The sequence below is a fragment of the Mustela nigripes genome, chromosome 9, assembly GCF_022355385.1.
Source record: "Mustela nigripes isolate SB6536 chromosome 9, MUSNIG.SB6536, whole genome shotgun sequence".
Classification (NCBI taxonomy): Eukaryota; Metazoa; Chordata; class Mammalia; order Carnivora; family Mustelidae; genus Mustela; species Mustela nigripes.
In genome coordinates this window covers 84,007,493-84,024,690 of record NC_081565.1, presented here as the reverse complement: position 1 = coordinate 84,024,690, position 17,198 = coordinate 84,007,493, and the positions used below count along the sequence as shown (strand labels likewise).

Sequence of the window (17,198 nt, the reverse complement as noted above, 5' to 3'; positions counted from 1 at the left end):
GAAACTCAGAAGTCGTTCAAGGACTTTTGACAGTGTGAAGCTCAGCCCTCCTAACGTCTGAGTTGGTCAAGGGTCGACTGTGATATTATTGAAAGTCAATGGCACTTTTAAAATTTAAACATTGCATTTGCTCCTCGGTTGAAACTACTATAAAACTTTTGTATTGTCTTATCATATGTATGACTTACAAGTTTAAATTTTTACAAGTGGCCTTGCAACCATGCTGCTCAATATAGCCCCTGGCCACATGTGGCTTTTTAAACTTAAATTAGTTGAGTTGAAAGAAAATTTAAAATGTATTCCACCACCACATCGATCACATGGAAAGTGCTCGCTAGCCGCACGTGCCTATTGGCTGCTGAACTGGACAGCGTGAACATTTTTTTTTCTTTTTTTTTTTTTTTAAGATTTTATTTTATTTACTTATTTGACAGAAGGAAAGAGATCACAAGTAGGCAGAGCAGCAGGCAGAGAGAGGGGGAAGCAGGCTCTTCTAAGAGCTAAGCAGAGAGCCCGATGTAGGGCTCGATTCCAGGACCCTGAGACCATGACCTGGGCTGAAGGCAGAGGCTTTAACCCAGTGAGCCACCCAGGCGCCCCCAGCATGAACATATCTATCATCACAGAGAGTTCTATTGGACAACACTGCCTTACAAGCCATTTCTAAGGAGGCTTGCCAGCATGTGCGGTTATTGCTAGAACAGGCTTGTTTTCTAGCCGCTGAGACCCCAGGGCAAGCACTTTGCATCATGTCGTTATCATTGTCTGTTGGAAAGACCCGTTTTGCTGGGAGGGACCATCTTTTGTCAGACCTGCAGTTCTGTGAAGGGTTTAGGTCCTGGATGTTGTGTAATATATCAGATGATTGAAACTGATTTTCCAGGAGGTGTAACAGTGTAAAATTCGAGTAGCTAACCTCTATAAGGCATTTCTGATCTAAGTCAAGTGTGCATTGTTAAATATTAATTCCATTAAGGTATGTCAGCAGGGAATTAAGATATGTGACCCAAATAGATTTCTTTCTAGTAATTGAGTATGATAGAGAACTGGTGCTCCGTGGATCTTAACCGGGGAGAAGTCAGGAAGAAGGGAAGAGGGAGGAACAGAACGAGCGGGGAGCTCCTGCACAATGCGTGGGTTACTCCCACGGTGGGGCAGGCGGGTGGGTACGGAAGGGCTTGCCCATGTCTGTTTTGAAAATATTTCCCCCGTAAGTCTGCTGTACCCAGTCCAGGGGAGTATTGTTTAGAGATAGTGAAAGAAAATGATTAATGTGCCTCTTTTCCACTGTATGTTGGGTGTGGGTAACCTTAAAGACATCTGGGCTCCTCCTCTAGGTAGAATTCCGTGCTCTTTGGGTGGGCCCAGATTTCACTGTCCCTCTTTCAGAACACCCACTGGTTGTTTCCAGCAAACCCTCCCCCTAGGTCACTTAGGATCAGCTGGTTTAGAACCACTGCCTCAGGTACTTCCTTCCAGTATCTGTGTCTGTCTCCAGCGAGCTTGCGCAGGCTATCACAACCCCTTCTTGGATGTATTTTCTTATCAGTGCCTGAAGTGATGATGTGGTCTGCTGCTGATCAAACAGGGGTCACATGTCCCTGGGACATGGTGGCCAGAGAGGACACCCAGGTAAGGAAACTGAGGAGCCCCATTTGTAGTTTGTGCTCAGGTTACAGGGTGTACTTTGAGGGGAAGGTGGGCCATGGGTGTCTGAGCAGGGCTAGAAGTCCTCTCTAAGAGGCCTTCATCAAGCCCTTGGGCAACTGTTTTGGTTGAGATTTCAGTCTGGCCCTGGAGTTTGGGTCGTGCTTGTTAAGATCAGAAGGCTGTTCCTAACTGGAGAGATGCCTAGCCATCCATCAGATGGAGAGCCCGCTCTGCTGGTGGATAGAACACTTCAACACCCTTATCCCAACCCTCGTTCAGTCTGGAAGTTCACACCATGTTGTCAAGGCATATTGGGCCTGAATGGACCTGTCTGTTTTTCACTTTTGTTTTTTCTGTTAATGTTTTTAACATAGCTCTAGTCCATTCCACATTCTCTTTATCCTTGGTTTCAGGTTTTTCCTTGGCAGAAATTCTGTTTTCCCTACGATATGTAAAATGCTGATCACTTGGGATCTTAAAAGCATAAGGTGGGACTCATATCATTGGGAAACTCTCCAGAATATAAAGTCCTTTCAGTGGCATGTTGCACAACATATGACATAAGCAAAAAATGTTCTAGCATCCCCAGCAAATGTCCAACCCTAGCTTCCCGCGCCTCTTCAGGGCAGCAGAATATGTTGGTTGTGAAGGTAAAAAAAAAAAAAAAAAAAAAAAAAAGGTATGAAAACAAGGAGACTGGAACAGATTATAAATCAGTGGGTTTGATTCCGTCTCTGAGAAGACTTGGTGAATGTTTCTCCATGGGGTCTCCCAGGACTTGGGATGTCATGGGTGTGAAATGGCCTAAGATTCTGGAGACCTGTCTGGGTTTGTCTTTCCTAGGGAACCCAAAAAAGGAGAAGGAGAATCTTAAAGCCATGTTTAGTTTTGGCTTAAAAAATTCAGTAATCCCAAGGAAGCGAAGAAGGAAGATCCCAAGGGATCTTCCCAAGGGATTTTCCCAAGATCCCCAAGATCCCAAGGGATCTTCCCAAGGGAGCGAGGGAAGGTAAGGGGTCAGAGGGAGGAGGGGGGAGGGGAGGGAAGACTGACTCTAGAACGGCTTGCTGGGACTGCGTCATTCATTAGCAAATATAACTATCTGTCCTGCGCCGGACACTGTGGTAAGATGTGGCTACGTGACACAATAAAATATATATTTGGTCTTTGTCCCCAGTCCTGGCTGGCACAGAGCTCCTAAAATCCTTGCGATTTTAAGAGTATTAAGAATATCTTTTGTACACTAATGAGGTGACTGAACACAGGTCCTCAGATCGCTTCAGGACAGGGTGGTTGACAAGGAACCAATCATGGGAGAGGGCTAGACCAATCGGCCTGGACTTCAACAGCCAGGGAGGAGAGAGGAGCCGGAGATTTAATTCAATCATCAGCGGCCAGTGATTCAGTAATGGTTTAGGCATGAAGCTTCCAGAATGCTCTGAAACAATGAGGCTAATGGAGCTTTCAGCTTGGTCAAGACGTTGATGTGCTGAGAGGGCGACACACTCAGCGGGTTAGAAGTTGTGGATATCACCCCCGATCCATCCCTCCGTACACTGCCCTGGGAACCTCTTCCATTTGGCTGTTGCTGAGTTGTAGCCTGTCTGTTGGAACTGTAACAGAGACTAGAGTGCTTTCATGAGTGGTTCTAGCGAGTTACTGAACCTGAGTGGGAGTCACAGGGGCCTCCAAGTCTGTGGTCAGTTGGACAGATGGTTAGGTTTCCTGGGGACCCCATTTGTGGCTGATGTCTAAAGTGGAGCCTCTTGTGGGACTGAGCCCTTAATTTGTGGGGTCTGTGCTAACATTTGAGTAGTGTCAGCACTGGATTGAATTATTGGATACCGGTTAGTGTCAGAGCATTGGAAAATTGATCGGTATTGGAGGGACGTAGCTGGGGATAAGATGGTGATCAAGAGCGGACATGTTTCTGTTCTGTAAACCTTACAAATACCTTAATGCATCTATTGGGTTATTTCGCGCTATGCTAAATTTCACCTACCTCCAGATCCTCTCACCCCAGTCTTTGGAGACTGACCATATGGACCACATCCATGGGCACCCTGCCCTTTGTCTCTGGTTGGACTTGACCAAATGGGGAGCCCTGGTGGGAATCTGAAGGAAGGGAGAGACCGAGGTCACTCAGGATACTTAACTCTCCTAACTTCCTCCTCGGGAAGATGTCTTGCGCTCTCTCCTGAGACAGAATCCTACTACTCCTTTCAGGACAGCCTTCTCTCTATGGCTTCCTCCTCCTTCCAGATTCTGTTAACCACTGCTCCTCTGTCTCCTTGTGCCAAGGGGGTGGGAACAGTGCTTTGGCTCCTGATCCTGGATTATCGCCCCCACAATTCCTTTTTTTTTTTTTTTTTAATAATACCCTGGTTATACCTTTGTAAAATTAAAAAGAAAAGTTATTTATACAGAATAAATAAACCTCATTTGAATGATTCTGGTAGGGACGAGCCATCTCATTGGGACCCTAACTAATACAAGCACTGTTCATTTAAATGCCAGACTTGTGGCCAAATATGTTGATTTTTGTTTTAACATCGTGGATGCTAAACCAGCCATTTAGTTGTGCTTAAGAAGGCCACCCTCATTAGCAGCGATACAATCACTTCACAGAATGCTTATCTTGGTACATCCTTTGGCCTGAGAGCATACGTTCAGTGAGGGAAAGGGAAGGGGAACTAGGCCATCAGTTCTGTTTAATAGCATTTGCAATTGCAATTTCAGTTGCCAGAATGTTCTTCTTACCCATTATGGGTCTGGCATTCGTGCTATATTCCAGGCTTGGGACATACAGCAATAGCCCAGGATTTATACCAGCACAATACATTCTGATGAGAGGCTGATAAATGTTGTAGAAAGCTATTGTTATTAGCTGTTTTATTGGTGAAATAAAACAGGGTAGTAGCACTCAGAAGCTCAGTAATTGTGCCTAGGACATGTTTCCTTCCATGCCAAGCATTACGTTTATTACCGGTCTTTTCGTGTGAACCTCCCCCCCGCCTCCCCCAACAGCTCCTCTAGAATTTCTCAAAACCTGCTTTTTCCAAATGATGCGTGTCTGGTAAAAAGATTCCCGTTTATAAGTTTGCCTTTCATTGGAGTTACTTTGAGCCTCCTTTTGTCCTTACTTTGCTTTCCAAAGCTATGACTGAAATAAAAAGTTGGGATGGCCAGACCGGATGATGAGAGATGGCTTCAGCCTTGTGTAACAGTCCATCGATCTGTAGGTGAGAGGGAAAGCTTTTCTCCCAAGACGGTATATGATTACATTTCAGGAGAGCTGGCGGGAGGGGCTCTCTCTTATCCTTGAAAAAAACACTTTCACGGGATTTGCCCCCTAATGCTCTAGCTGAGGAAACCGAGACCCAGAGATACCAGGCGGGAGACCTACCTGAGAACACGGCTCCTGTTAGTGTATTGGGGCTGCTGGGACAGAGGGCCCCACACTGAGTGGCATCAATGACAGAAATGTATTGTCTCTGAGTTCTGGAGGCTAGAGTCCAAAATCCAGGTGTTGGCAGGATCGATTTCTTCTGAGGACAGGGAGGGACGAATCTGTTCCCAGTGTCCTCCTGGACTTGTCCATGGCTGTCTTCTCCCCACGTTCATTCGCATCATCTTCCCACTAGGTGTATCTGTGTCTGAATGTTCCCTTCTTACAAGTACACCGCCATATTGGATTAATCCTAATGACCTCATTTTAACTTGATTACCTCCCTAAAAACCCTATTTCCAAAGTGAAATCACATTCTAAGGTACCAGTGTTAGGACTCCAATGTGCGAATTTGGGGGGGGATTACAAGACAGCCCATCACAAGAGCTGCCCAAATACTGCCTAGAACCTTGGTCTTCCAATGCACTTGCTTATGTTTTTCCTTCCTGCACCATGTGCCTTTTAACATCCATACTCTCATCACTGCAGAGAAGATGTTCTTTTTCGTGGACATGGGGTACAGAGGTGGGTCAGAACCTCCAATTTCTCAGACATTTCAAATCAGTTTAGAAGAATATCCAGTCTAGGTAAGTTCAGGAGTAAGGATTCTTATTAACATAGCCTGAAAGTAAAATCAGCTTGGAGGTAAGCAACACATTTTTTATTATTATGTGGCCGGTAATGTTGAAACTTTTGAGTGAGAGATGAATTTCTCCCGGACTTGTCTCATAAGCTGCGGCTGATACTATCACACTGTGATGAGAAACGTGTTTGTCCAATTGTTTTCCTCTTGGATGTGGAGCTCTCTGTCCCCAGGGCAAAGACTTCCACGGAAGCAAGGGTCCCTTCTAGATGTTCTGCGATGAGGCTTTGGCAGAACCAGTGCCCAAATCCTGCATTTTAGATTTAATTCTAAAAATCATTTTGTCAGTGTAGAGATGTTTAAAACATCTAAAGGTTATGAGGCGGCCACAATGGTGTGAGATATCTGAGGGAAATGTTTGCACATTTGTAGGAAGATATTTTTGTCATGTTATTCCAAGTGATCTTTTAGAGAAGGCATATCTAAATAAGATAAATTAAAAAAAAAAAAGGCTTAGAGTTGTTAGTTCATGTGCCATGTCACCAAGGTCAAGGTGGCTTGTTCACCAATGCATTAATGAAAATCGCTTTCATTAAAAGTTGGAACAGAAGACAAATAACAGAGAGTTGGAATTTTTGGTAAGGATCTCGTGCTCCCTGTTCTGGTGGAGCCCACCATGCTCATTTTGAAGGTGGAAAACCTGAGGATCAGAGAAAAAAACATCAAAACATCATCCACTCAAGTACGCTCTTTCCAAGACCAACGTGCCTCTTACCCGGGGCAGCAACTGGGGTGTAGACACAGTGGACTCAAGGGCCATCCCAACCACCCAGCACACTCACTGGCGGTCCACGTAGGTCTGGACGAGGCCAACTTAACTAAGTCACAGGAAATGCCTCTTGGCACTGAAAAGAGGTAGTGCCCCCCCCAAATCTAGGATGTGCCCCCTGGATCCCTCTGCTTCTTAGCATTTCCCGAGGCATCACCAGCCGTTCAATGTGTGCCAAGGAAAAAACGTTCAGTGGTAAAACGAATTTGGAAGATGCCACACAGTCCATCTCTCTTTAGCTACTCATCGTGCAGGCTGCAATATTAAAGCCTCGCACCATGTCCTGCCATGACGAAGCCATCTGACTTTCTTTAATCAGGTGCTCGTCAAGTCATCTGAGCGTGGACCCATTTATTTCTGTAAAACCTGTAAGTGGCAGGCAACACATTTTGAGAAGTGCTGTCTAAAATCTGCATAAGTTGAAGAGAGATATGGAAGAACAATGTGTATACTGGAAAAGAAATGAGATCAAGTTCATAGATGGCTGAGCCCCAGCTCTGCAGAGATATCCCTATGGACACTTGTGTGACCGTCCTTAGAATCACTCACAAAAGATTCCTTGTGGCCACCAGCAGGGAGGGAACAGTATGCTGGGCTGGCCAGGCTTTTTGCTCATGAGGTTCTTTATTAATTGTGAGGGTGTTGATGACTCTGTGTGTGTGTGTATGTGTGTGTGTGTCCTGGATAATCAGATGGCTTCTGAAAGAAAAGAAGTATTGGGACAAGGTGAAAAGGCAGGAAGTGGCTTTGGCCTTCATCATGGATTTGTGATGTGACATCTCTGCTCCTCCATGGGTGAGAGTGGGTGGTACTGCATAGCTCTGGATCCCTCTGCCATCAGGCGGCCCCTAAGGAACCAGGAGGTCTCCCTGGACACTTGGGACCGCAGCAGATGCTGCCTGAAGGTGGAGAGGGGGAGGAGGAGGTTGTCAGGCTGATGACATAATGTCTAAGTGTTTGGGTCACCTCGGGAGCTGAGTGTTGGGTGCAAAGGGCCATGTCACTGCTGAGGAAGATGCAAATGGACTGTCAGACTCCCAGCAGCAGCCTGAACAGCTTTGCATGAGGCTGTAGTCACAGGTTCCTTGAACAAAGACCTTCTGGTTTTATGACAGGAACCATCTTGAGCTAGCTGAAGAAAAAAAAGATACTTTGGGTAGATGTTTGAGCATGCAGTGGAATTTAAACAATGGGAACAGCCAAGTCTTAAGAAAGTTCAGAAGATGACAGTTCGAGGGATCTGTCTGTAAGTCTGTCTTTGTGAGTCTCCGCTCTTGTTTGGGGTAAGGGTCCACTCTCGTCCATTTAGATAGGACACATGTGTTTGTTCAGGAGAGAGTGGCAGTACCTTGATCTCAAGGAAAGCTGGTCCTCTCTTCAGCCCCCCGGGATGAATTGTGACTGAACTGGTCACAGTAACCCAATTTCCCGTTGTCAGTAACTGGTCTCAGAGCGGCCATGTGACCCCGGATTAACGCAGAAGCTAGAAATAGAAGGAGGCTGAGTACAGATGCTAGGAAAGCTGTTGTCTTCCCAATAAAAAGGAATGACAGAGTCGTGGGACATGGCTCTTTCTTCCTTTGCTTTGCCCCTTCTCTGGCGTTCAGACGTGATGCCCGGTGACACAGCAGCCATGTTGGGACTGTGGCATGACAGGCACCTGTAGAAAGCTTTGTGCAAGTAACAGAAGGTGCACAGGAGAATGAGCAAGGTCCTTCTTTGGTTGAGTGGCCACCCCAACCCTGGACCAAACACCTCCTGACTTGTACTTATTTGAGAAGAATGAGACCCTGGTAGTTGAAATCACCCAAAATCATTTCTGGGTGAAAAGTTATGTAGTGTAAGAGTAGATGGCAGGAGCCAGCCCTGATGATGAGAGAGGGAGTGTCAGATCTTTAATGGGGAGGTATCCAGAAGTGTCTATGAAGGCCAGCTCGGAGCCTTGGGAGCTCACCAAACCGTCTCTGTGCCGGTACACACCTGTTCTGGGTAGAGTTAACTCTTTAATGAACTAATTGTACTAACTGTATGGATCCCTTATTAGCTGCTGGATATTTTTGTTTTTTTTTTCTGGTGCTGGGGATAGACTGGGGAAGACAGAGAAGATGCCGGCTCTCACTTCCCTACAGGGACTGGAGACAAGGAACAATAATAAATGAAGGGGATAATCGGAGATGGTGAGAAGTTCCGTATGCGACAGGAAGGGAGCGTTGTGATGGAGAGTTCTGGGAGGTGTGTAGGTGGCCTGAGATCGTGACAGTTGACATGAGCCTTGAGTTGCAGAAGGGAACCAGGTGCGAGAGATGAGGCCCAGGCCTCCCGGGAGGGACGGTGGCGCAGAGCCCCAGGCAGGGAGTCTTCTGCTAGAGACACAGAATGAATCATTAATGGGCGTCCATGGCAAGGGGCTGGGGGCGGGCGCCCGTGCTCATCTTGTGACCGTTCCGGCCACTTGGCTCATGGTGATGTAGCTCGAGGTGCTGACCAGGCTTCCTGCCGCACAGGGGATGTTTCCTGTCCTCTCCTTCGGGCTGTGAGGGCCCTGGGAGTGGGACGGCTGGGGCGGGTAGTCACGGGGACAGACCCCGCTTCCCTTCGAGGATTGACCCGTCATGCTCAGCCACAGCACGAGGCCCCCCAGGGTCCCGGCTTCCCTTGCAACGGTGTCAAGCCCATTCTGGAAAGATGAGCAGAGCCTCCTGCTGTCTCAGCGCCACGCCCCAGTCACCCGCGGGACTCACAGTCCCCACACGTGACCTGCTTTCCTGTGGCGGGGCCAATGCAGAGAGGCAGGAAGGCCGGCCGGGCGCGTGGCTGTGGCTCCCAGCCTGTCATGACTGGTCGTATCTGACATCATCTCAAGTGATAGTGATCAGTGAAGCGGTCACAAGAGGTCACAGGGCTAGAAACTCCCCAGAAGTCCTCCTGCCCTGCGTTCCCTCATGTACCTGGCATTACCCAGAACAAAAGTGTTAGGCCCCACCCGACTTCCAGCTGGCTGCCTGCCGAAGCAGGTGCTCACCTAGTCCCAGCAGAGCATCCAGCTCTCTTGTCTCTAAGTCTTGAACTTGGGGGGGGGGGGGGTGGCACGGGGGGGTTGCAGTTAGAAGCACTGGCATTATATCCTATCCCTGGGTGGGGAGACTGCCTCTCGGGTCCTGTGTCATGAATGGGACCCTGGATGGGTGTTCACCATAGGAGAGCAAGCCGGCCTGGAAATACTCAAACTGCCCTTGTGAAAGCCTGGTTTACTTCTCCTGGATCTGGGACCAAACCAAACACAAAATTTCAAAATCGGGAGACACTCCGGTGATTAATACGCCTCCTCTTATAGATGGGGCGGGGAGGGAGGAATGAGCTGGCCAAGGTTTGTCCTCATGCTACAGAGCCACGCTCTTTGGGAGGCACATGGAGCTTTCTCGGATGTTGACCGCGTTCTGCTGTGACGTGCTGCCTTGACTTATGGAGCAAAGAAAAAAACTCACAGGTCACCGATGTGTATAAAGTTCTTTGTTGCTCCGTCCAGGTTGAATCACTGTTCCTCTGTGAGAGGCATTCACTGTTATCATTTCAGACAAGGGAAGTGAAAGACATGAATCCGTTTAGTAAGTGGCAAAACTGAACTCAAGCTCAGGCCTCCCGGTTTTTAACCGAGAGCATGCCCAAGTCCGTCTCCACTTTTGTCCTCTGGGGATTTAGGGGCAGAGCAGAAGTTAGCTGTAACTTAGGCAGGGTAGGATCCGCAGCAGGTGTCCTCGGGTGCTAGGAGCAGTGCCCTCAGGTGCTAGAAGCAGGGTCCTTGGGTGCTAGGAGCCGTGTCCTTGGTTGCTAGGAGCAGGTGTCCTCGGGTACTAGGGCCTCTAGGGGAAAGGATTCTGATTTTTATCGAACACTCTTGCCTTGGCATGTGAATACTTCCCTCTTAGAGCCCCTGTATCTGAGGCAGAGTTCCCATAGAGCCTATCGTAACTGGGGCTGCCATCTACTTATTTTAATTGCCACCTCTGGGACACAATGGCACAGAAAAGTCCAGGCCATTAGAACCAACTGGCTCTGTCCAACTCCTGGCTCCAGCACGGACTCTGAGTGACCTGAGACCTCGATCTCTGAACCTTGTGCTGTCTTAGTGTTCTTATCTGTAAAATGGGGCTAGCTGTAGTACCTTCCTGGGACGGTGGCTGCAGACTAGAAGAGGTAAAGCTCTTAGAAGAGGAAGCAGTCAACAAATGTCAGCGGCTGCTTTGTTGGCTCTCCACGCAACGGAAGGAATCCAGTCACAGAAGTGAGTTTTCTCCGGCGGTGCAGAGAAGATCCGTTCACTGCTCCTGATGACAGGTAGGCATCCCAGAGGGAGGAGTATACACAGATAAACTCATGAGCAGTTCACAGCTTGACTCCGGAGACTGAGCTCTCGCAGACCCTCTACTACAAGGGCATCTTCTTCTCTGTCACCGTCTCCCCTCCAACAGCAGAAGGCTTTGGCTGGCCCACCCGAGAGGCTACATCTTGCCTGCAAGTTATGCCTACAGAAAAAAGAGAAGTAAGAGCCTCTTATGTAACTTGAAGAGTACAAAAGATCCGGTGATAAAAGCCACTGCCCTGAACTTTTCCAAAGCACAGTAAATCTCTGCCTCCCGTCCTGTAGTCCATAGCAAGGCATCCTTCGTCCGGCTTTCGTAGACTAGGAAAAAAGTTAATGAACCCACTCCCATTAGGTTGTGTATTTTGTATTTGTGCTTAAAGGCTACAGAAAGGCTACGAATTCAGTGGGGTCTTGTTGTCTAAAATACACCCAACGTTTGCTTTATGGTTTCTTGGTGATATTCTGACTTTAACTTGATTGCTTCCTGAGAATGGGTGTAGTCCCTGGAGAAAGCAGATTCTCTCTCTCTCTCTCCTTCTTTCCCAGCCTCTACTTTTTTGTTTAGATCATCTCTCTCCTGACCTTTCAGCGGCTCAGCACTTTATTTTTTTCCTTCTTTTTTGCAGTGCACGAGCAAGGCTGGAAAACAGAGCCAAGACACAAACTGTGAAGCAACAGCTCAACCTCCGAGAGCGAGTGGGCTTCGCGCTATTTCTGGCCAGAGCAGATGTGGCCTCGGGGGGCTGTGGGGAACAGTATCCCTCAGGTAAAAATAAACTCGTACCATTAGGACCCAAAGGATGCCGATTCCTCATTCCCAAGCAGATCGTGAACTGGGAGCCCTGTGGGAAGACGACTGGTTTGGGAATCCGACAGGGTTCTGCCCTGGATTTCTTCCAGATTGCGCTACCAATCGGCCATCTGGTCTCGGTGAGTGCATATGACTTACACATACATTTTTTTTAAATCAACAACACAAAAAATAAGGCAAACGCGGTAACACAACTGAGTGCCGGCATGGAGTGCGTTCTAGGCAACAATCCTAACATTTCGACCAGCTCCCTGCAGAGTAGCGGAGGACTTGGCAGACGACTCCTGGATCCTGTTTCCCTGCCTCCCAGCCCAGAGACAAACAGTGCCCGAACCTTCCTGCTTTCTCTGGACACCCGCATCTTTAAGCCATGGGTGCTGCCATTCTGTTTTAAAACTTCAAAATTTTAGAACTTGAAAGTAAATGAAAACACTTTTTATGTTCTGCCACTTGCTGTTTTGTGTGTATGTGTTTTGTTTTTTTGAGGTTTGTTTTTTTTTTTTTTCCCATTGAGCTTAGATTTCAGCAACATTGCTCTGGTCCATTCGTTTTAACTGCTCTGTGACATCATGCTGCATGGACAGCCTGCCGTGTGCTTTGTCGATCCTCTTGTTGATGAACAATTCGGCTGCTTCTTATTTTGTACTACGATAAACAAGGCTTCAGTGAATGTTCTTATATATTTCCTATACTAATGTGCCAACGTTTCTCTTAGATGGCATTTTTTCAGACTGTTTTGTCTATACCCACCATGAAAGATATACCTTTCATGGTCGCCCAGCCCATGGGTTACACTGTGTGTGTGTGTGTGTACATATATGGGGAAGGTTCTCAAAATAGTGCCCATCTTTTCTATTCAGTTATGATCCAGTTTCGTGTGGCCTAAAAGAAAATGTATTGGTTACAGCGTACTGAAGGGATCCTCTGAGCCATCTCTGTGAGGCGTTGGGTAAACACTGTTCTGGGACACATGCAATCGCTGGGTCATAGGTTATACCCAGTTTCAAATTGAGGCATTCTTTGTGAGTCTTCGTGAGGTCATGTTAAGCATGGACATGGATAGTTCCCTTTAGTTAGCATTCTAGCTAAGAAAGGAGGCTCTTAGGTCATTTTGCGTGTCCTGTAGCTGGAAATGAAAGTCCTCTTTTGAGTTTCTGGGCTTTAATTTTTCATCTGTCACAAGATACCAAAACAAAACAAAAATACTAGACTCCAGTATTTTGCAGACTGCTTTCTCATCAGCCCTCGGGGTCCTGGGAAAGATTTCAGGGTCGACCACAAAGTGTGGAAGTTGGGGGTGGGGGGGGGGTAGGGCAGGGAAGGGGACAGAAGGAGGAGATGGAATCCTGGGCTTCCCCCCACAGTTCCTTCCGAAGGATTCCATGGTAATATTTCTCCACTGTATTTCCATTACATTTATTTTGCCAAAGGAAAAAAAAAAAGGTGTGCAGGTTGAAAATATTCTTAAACTATGGGTTTAGATGCTCTCCAAGGCTCTTTCCAGATCTAAACTTGAATGAAAATAATTTTGGAGGCTCGGGGCCATTTAAACTTGTAGCCAGAACCAAAGAATGTGGCAGTTGAGGGGTGAGGGCTCGGGCAAGCAGGGCTGGCCACCTGCGAGTCGGTCTGCCCCTCTGCCACTGTGGGAGCTGACATGGACAGGGGGCTCTCGGTGAGGTCTGGACACTCTGCAGCTGGGGTGGCCACCGTGGGGACGGCCATGTCTGTCCTGTCCTATGGGCTCCTTCCACCTGAGGCTGCTCTAAAAAATTCTGTTTTCATCGTGCTTGTTTATTCTGTGAGTAAGGACTTAATGGACGTTTTTTCTGGGCATCATTTCTGCCCCCACAGACGGTTCCCCGTGTTCACAGCGAAGCCCGTTTGCTCAGCGGGGTACACTCACAGTTAAACCATTCTGTCCACAGAGATGAAATTTTATGATCAGTTTAATGAAACTGTTCAGCTCCTCTCCGGTTTATTTTTGCCTTCCCAAATATAATAAGGTCATAAAAAGAAGGAAAGAAAAAAAAAAATGGTAGTGAGCTGGTCGTAAAGTGACTTCGGGGTGGGCAGATGTTAATTTCTGCGGGACCGTGGATTCCTTCCGGAATAGGCTGGCTTTCTGTCTTGCTCCCGGCACCTCCCGGGCTGGATGCCTGCCTCCTCTCCGATGGCAGCCCTTGCCCTGCATTTGTCCTGCTCGCATTTCATCTTCCTTAATCACTGTTTTCATCACATCACTCCCAGGCTCAGAAACCCTCCAGGGATCTTCATTTCCCACCACGTGAAGTCCAAATGATGCTGCCTGTTTCCGAGGCTTCTCCGAATCTAGGCTTTCCTTACCTCTCCAGCTTTATTTCCTTTGCCAGATGTGGTTCAGGTTCCTGTGGCTTCGAGATAATGGAATTTTTGTACACCTCACCACCCATCCGTCCCCCCCATCACCCCAGATTTGAAATCTGCATCTTTTTTTTTTTTTTTTTAAGATTTTATTTATTTACTTGGAGAGTGAGAGAGAGCATGAGGCACGAGGGACAGAGGAAGGAACAGGCTCCCTGTGCTGAGCAGAGAGCCTGATGTGGGGCTGGATCCCAGGACCCTGAGATCATGACCTGAGCTGAAGGCAGATCCTTGACCTACTGAGCCACCCAGGCACCCCTGCATTGTTTTTCTTAAGGAAGTTCAGCCTAGTTGCCTTTAACACAACAAAGCAGCGAGGATTGCTTCCCTCGCCACAGGCTATGGTAGCGTGGCTGCAGGACTTTCTGGGGACAGCAGGGGAAAGGAAGCAGTTTATGCCCCTCTGTCCCTCCGTATCCCAGGAGAAGATGAGGCACTGAAAGAGGTAACTCTGTTCACTAAAGTCCTTGCTGAAAAGCTCTGCCGGTTTGACAAGACAGGCAGAATGCACACAACTCCGAAGACAAATGTGGAAGATATTCAATTCCAAGACAGGATGGGCTGGTTCAAAGCCTTTGGAGAAAGGTCTGCCCTGGCTCAGGCCACAGTCAGCAGGTGACTGAGCCCCAGAAAAGATGCTTGGGGGCTGGTAGAGGAGAGTCCGGAGAAGGCTAACCTACCAGGGCAGGCTTAGCACATCCGCAATTACAGTTACTTTTCAACTTCATATTTAGTGCCTGTGTGTGTGTGTGGGGGGGGGGGGGGACGTTGTCCTTTTGTTTTTCTAGAACGATTTCCATAAGTCTTCATTCGTCCACTTAGCAGCTGTATGATTGGGGGCAAGTTTCTTTACGCAGAGAGTGGAAGCCATAACGGTACATCGCTCGCGGCGGCGTCGTGGGGACCGAGGGAGGGAACGCCCGGAAGAGCACGGCACGTGGTCCAAGACCAAGATATTAGCTATTATTACTATCACAGTTATCAGAAGTACAGGTCAGCGGCTCTTCGTCTGAGCAAAGCTGCCAGAATTCCACCTCCTCTCACAATACCCTCAGGTACGTGAGGTGAGTGAGCATTCACTTAGCGCTCAGAACCTGCCGTGCACTGAGGGGACTCGGAGGAGTCTGACATGTTGACCTTGCCCTTGGGTAGCCTGCCTTCTAGCAGGGAAGGCAAACCTGTGAGTAGATGATGTCAGGTTTTTATTTTTATTTGTTGATTTTTTTTGGAGATAGAGCATGCGTGCGAGGGGGAGGGACAGAGGGAGAGAGAATCTTAAAATCTTAAGCAGGCTCCATACCCAGTGCTGAACCTCATGAGGGGCTCGACCTCACAGCCCTGAGATGACCTGAGCCACAACCAGTGTCAGATGTTCAACTGCCAGAGCCACCCAAGTGCCCCACATTCTTCTAGTTGAAGGCTGGGCTGGCAGGACCAACCAGCTGGTCACCACTAGCCACGTATAGCTCCTACGACTAAGTTGAGATATGTTCTCTATGTAAAATACACATTGGATATTTAAGAAAACATAAAATATCTAATAATAGCCAGCATGGCATTCTGGGTATACTGGGTTAAATACAGCATAATAATTGTTTTTTACTTGAGATGTGGTTGACACATGATGTTGCATTTGTTTCAGGTACACGACATAGTGATTCAGCAAGTCTGTGTGTTACGCCGTGCTCACCCCACATGCAGCTTCTGTCCGTCCCTGTAGGACACACTCACAATACCACTGACTCTGTTCCCTGTGCTGCACCTTTATCCCTGTGACATATGCACTCCGTAACCAGAAGCCTGAACCTCCCACTACCCTGCACCCATTCTGCCCATCCCCCTCCCACCCTGCCCTCTGGAAACCATCCATTTGTTCTATTTATGGGTCTGTTTCTGTTCTTCGTTCCCTTTTTTGTGGATTCCACATACAACTGAAATCATGGTATTTCTCTCTCTCTGGCTTATTTCACTTAGGATAATACCCTTTTGGACCATCCATATTATTGCTACACACACACGCACGCACACACACACACACACACACACACACTACATTTTCTTCAGCCGTTAATCAGCAGACACTTGGATTGCTTCCTTCTCTTGGCTATTGTAAATTATGCTGCGGTAAACATACATCCTTTCAATTCAGTGTTTTCTTTTTTTCTGGGTAAATACCCAGGAGTGGAATTATGGGATCATATGGTGCTTTTAAGTTTTGGAGGAATCTCCATATTGTTTTCCCCAGTGGCTGCACCAGTTTATATCCCCAACCACAGGGCACAAGTGTTCCTTTTTCTACCTGTCCTCACCAGCACTTGGTGTTTCCTGCCATTTTTAATTCTAGCCATTCTGACAGATAGAAGGTGATACCTTGTGGTTTTGATTTGCATTTCCCTGATGATGAGTGATATTGAGCATCTTTTCATGCCTCTGGTGATCATCTGTATGTCCTCTATGGAACCACGTCTCTTCATATCTTCTGTCCATTTTTAATCAGATTATTTGCTTTTTTTGGTGCTGAGTTGTATAAATTCTTATATTTTGGATATTAACCCTTACCAGATATATCATTTGCAAATAACTTCACCCTTTGAGTAGTTAGTCTTTCTGTTTTGTTAATGGTCTCCTTACTCTACAAAAGCTTTTTATTTTGGTGTAGTCCCAATAGTTCATCTTTTTCTTTCTTTCTCTTGCCTGAGGAGACAAAAAGATGACCACCTTTGTTTTCTTCTAGGAGGTTTATTGTCTTAAGTCTCACATTTAGGTCTTTAATACATTTTCAGGTTTGTGGGGTTTTTTTGTGTGGGTGTATAAGAAAGTGATCTAGTTTCATTTTTTGCATGTAGCTGTCCAGTTTTCCAAGCACCATTTATTGAAGAGACTGTCTTTTCCTCATTGTCTATTCTTTCCTCCTTTGTTGTAGATTAATTGACCCTATAATAGTGGGTCTATTTCTGGGCTCTTTATTCTGTTCCATTGATCTATGTGTCTATGTGTCTGTTTTTGTGCCAGTACCATACTGTATTGATACCAGAGCTTTGTAGTGTATCTTGAAACCTGGGATTGCGGTACCTCTAGATTTGTTCTTTTTAAGATTTGTTTGGCTATTTG

The 17,198-nt window shown here is 47.1% G+C and overlaps 1 long non-coding RNA gene across 4 annotated transcripts in view; it reads left to right on the top strand.

Moving 5' to 3' along the window:
• Positions 1-17,198, top strand: part of LOC132024850 (uncharacterized) — a 121,757-nt gene that overhangs the window by 82,910 nt on the left and 21,649 nt on the right. For all 4 annotated transcript variants that reach the window (XR_009406335.1, XR_009406334.1, XR_009406333.1 and 1 more), the window contains exon 10: positions 11,500-11,803. This is a non-coding gene — a long non-coding RNA (uncharacterized LOC132024850). The remainder of the gene's footprint in view (positions 1-11,499; positions 11,804-17,198) is intronic.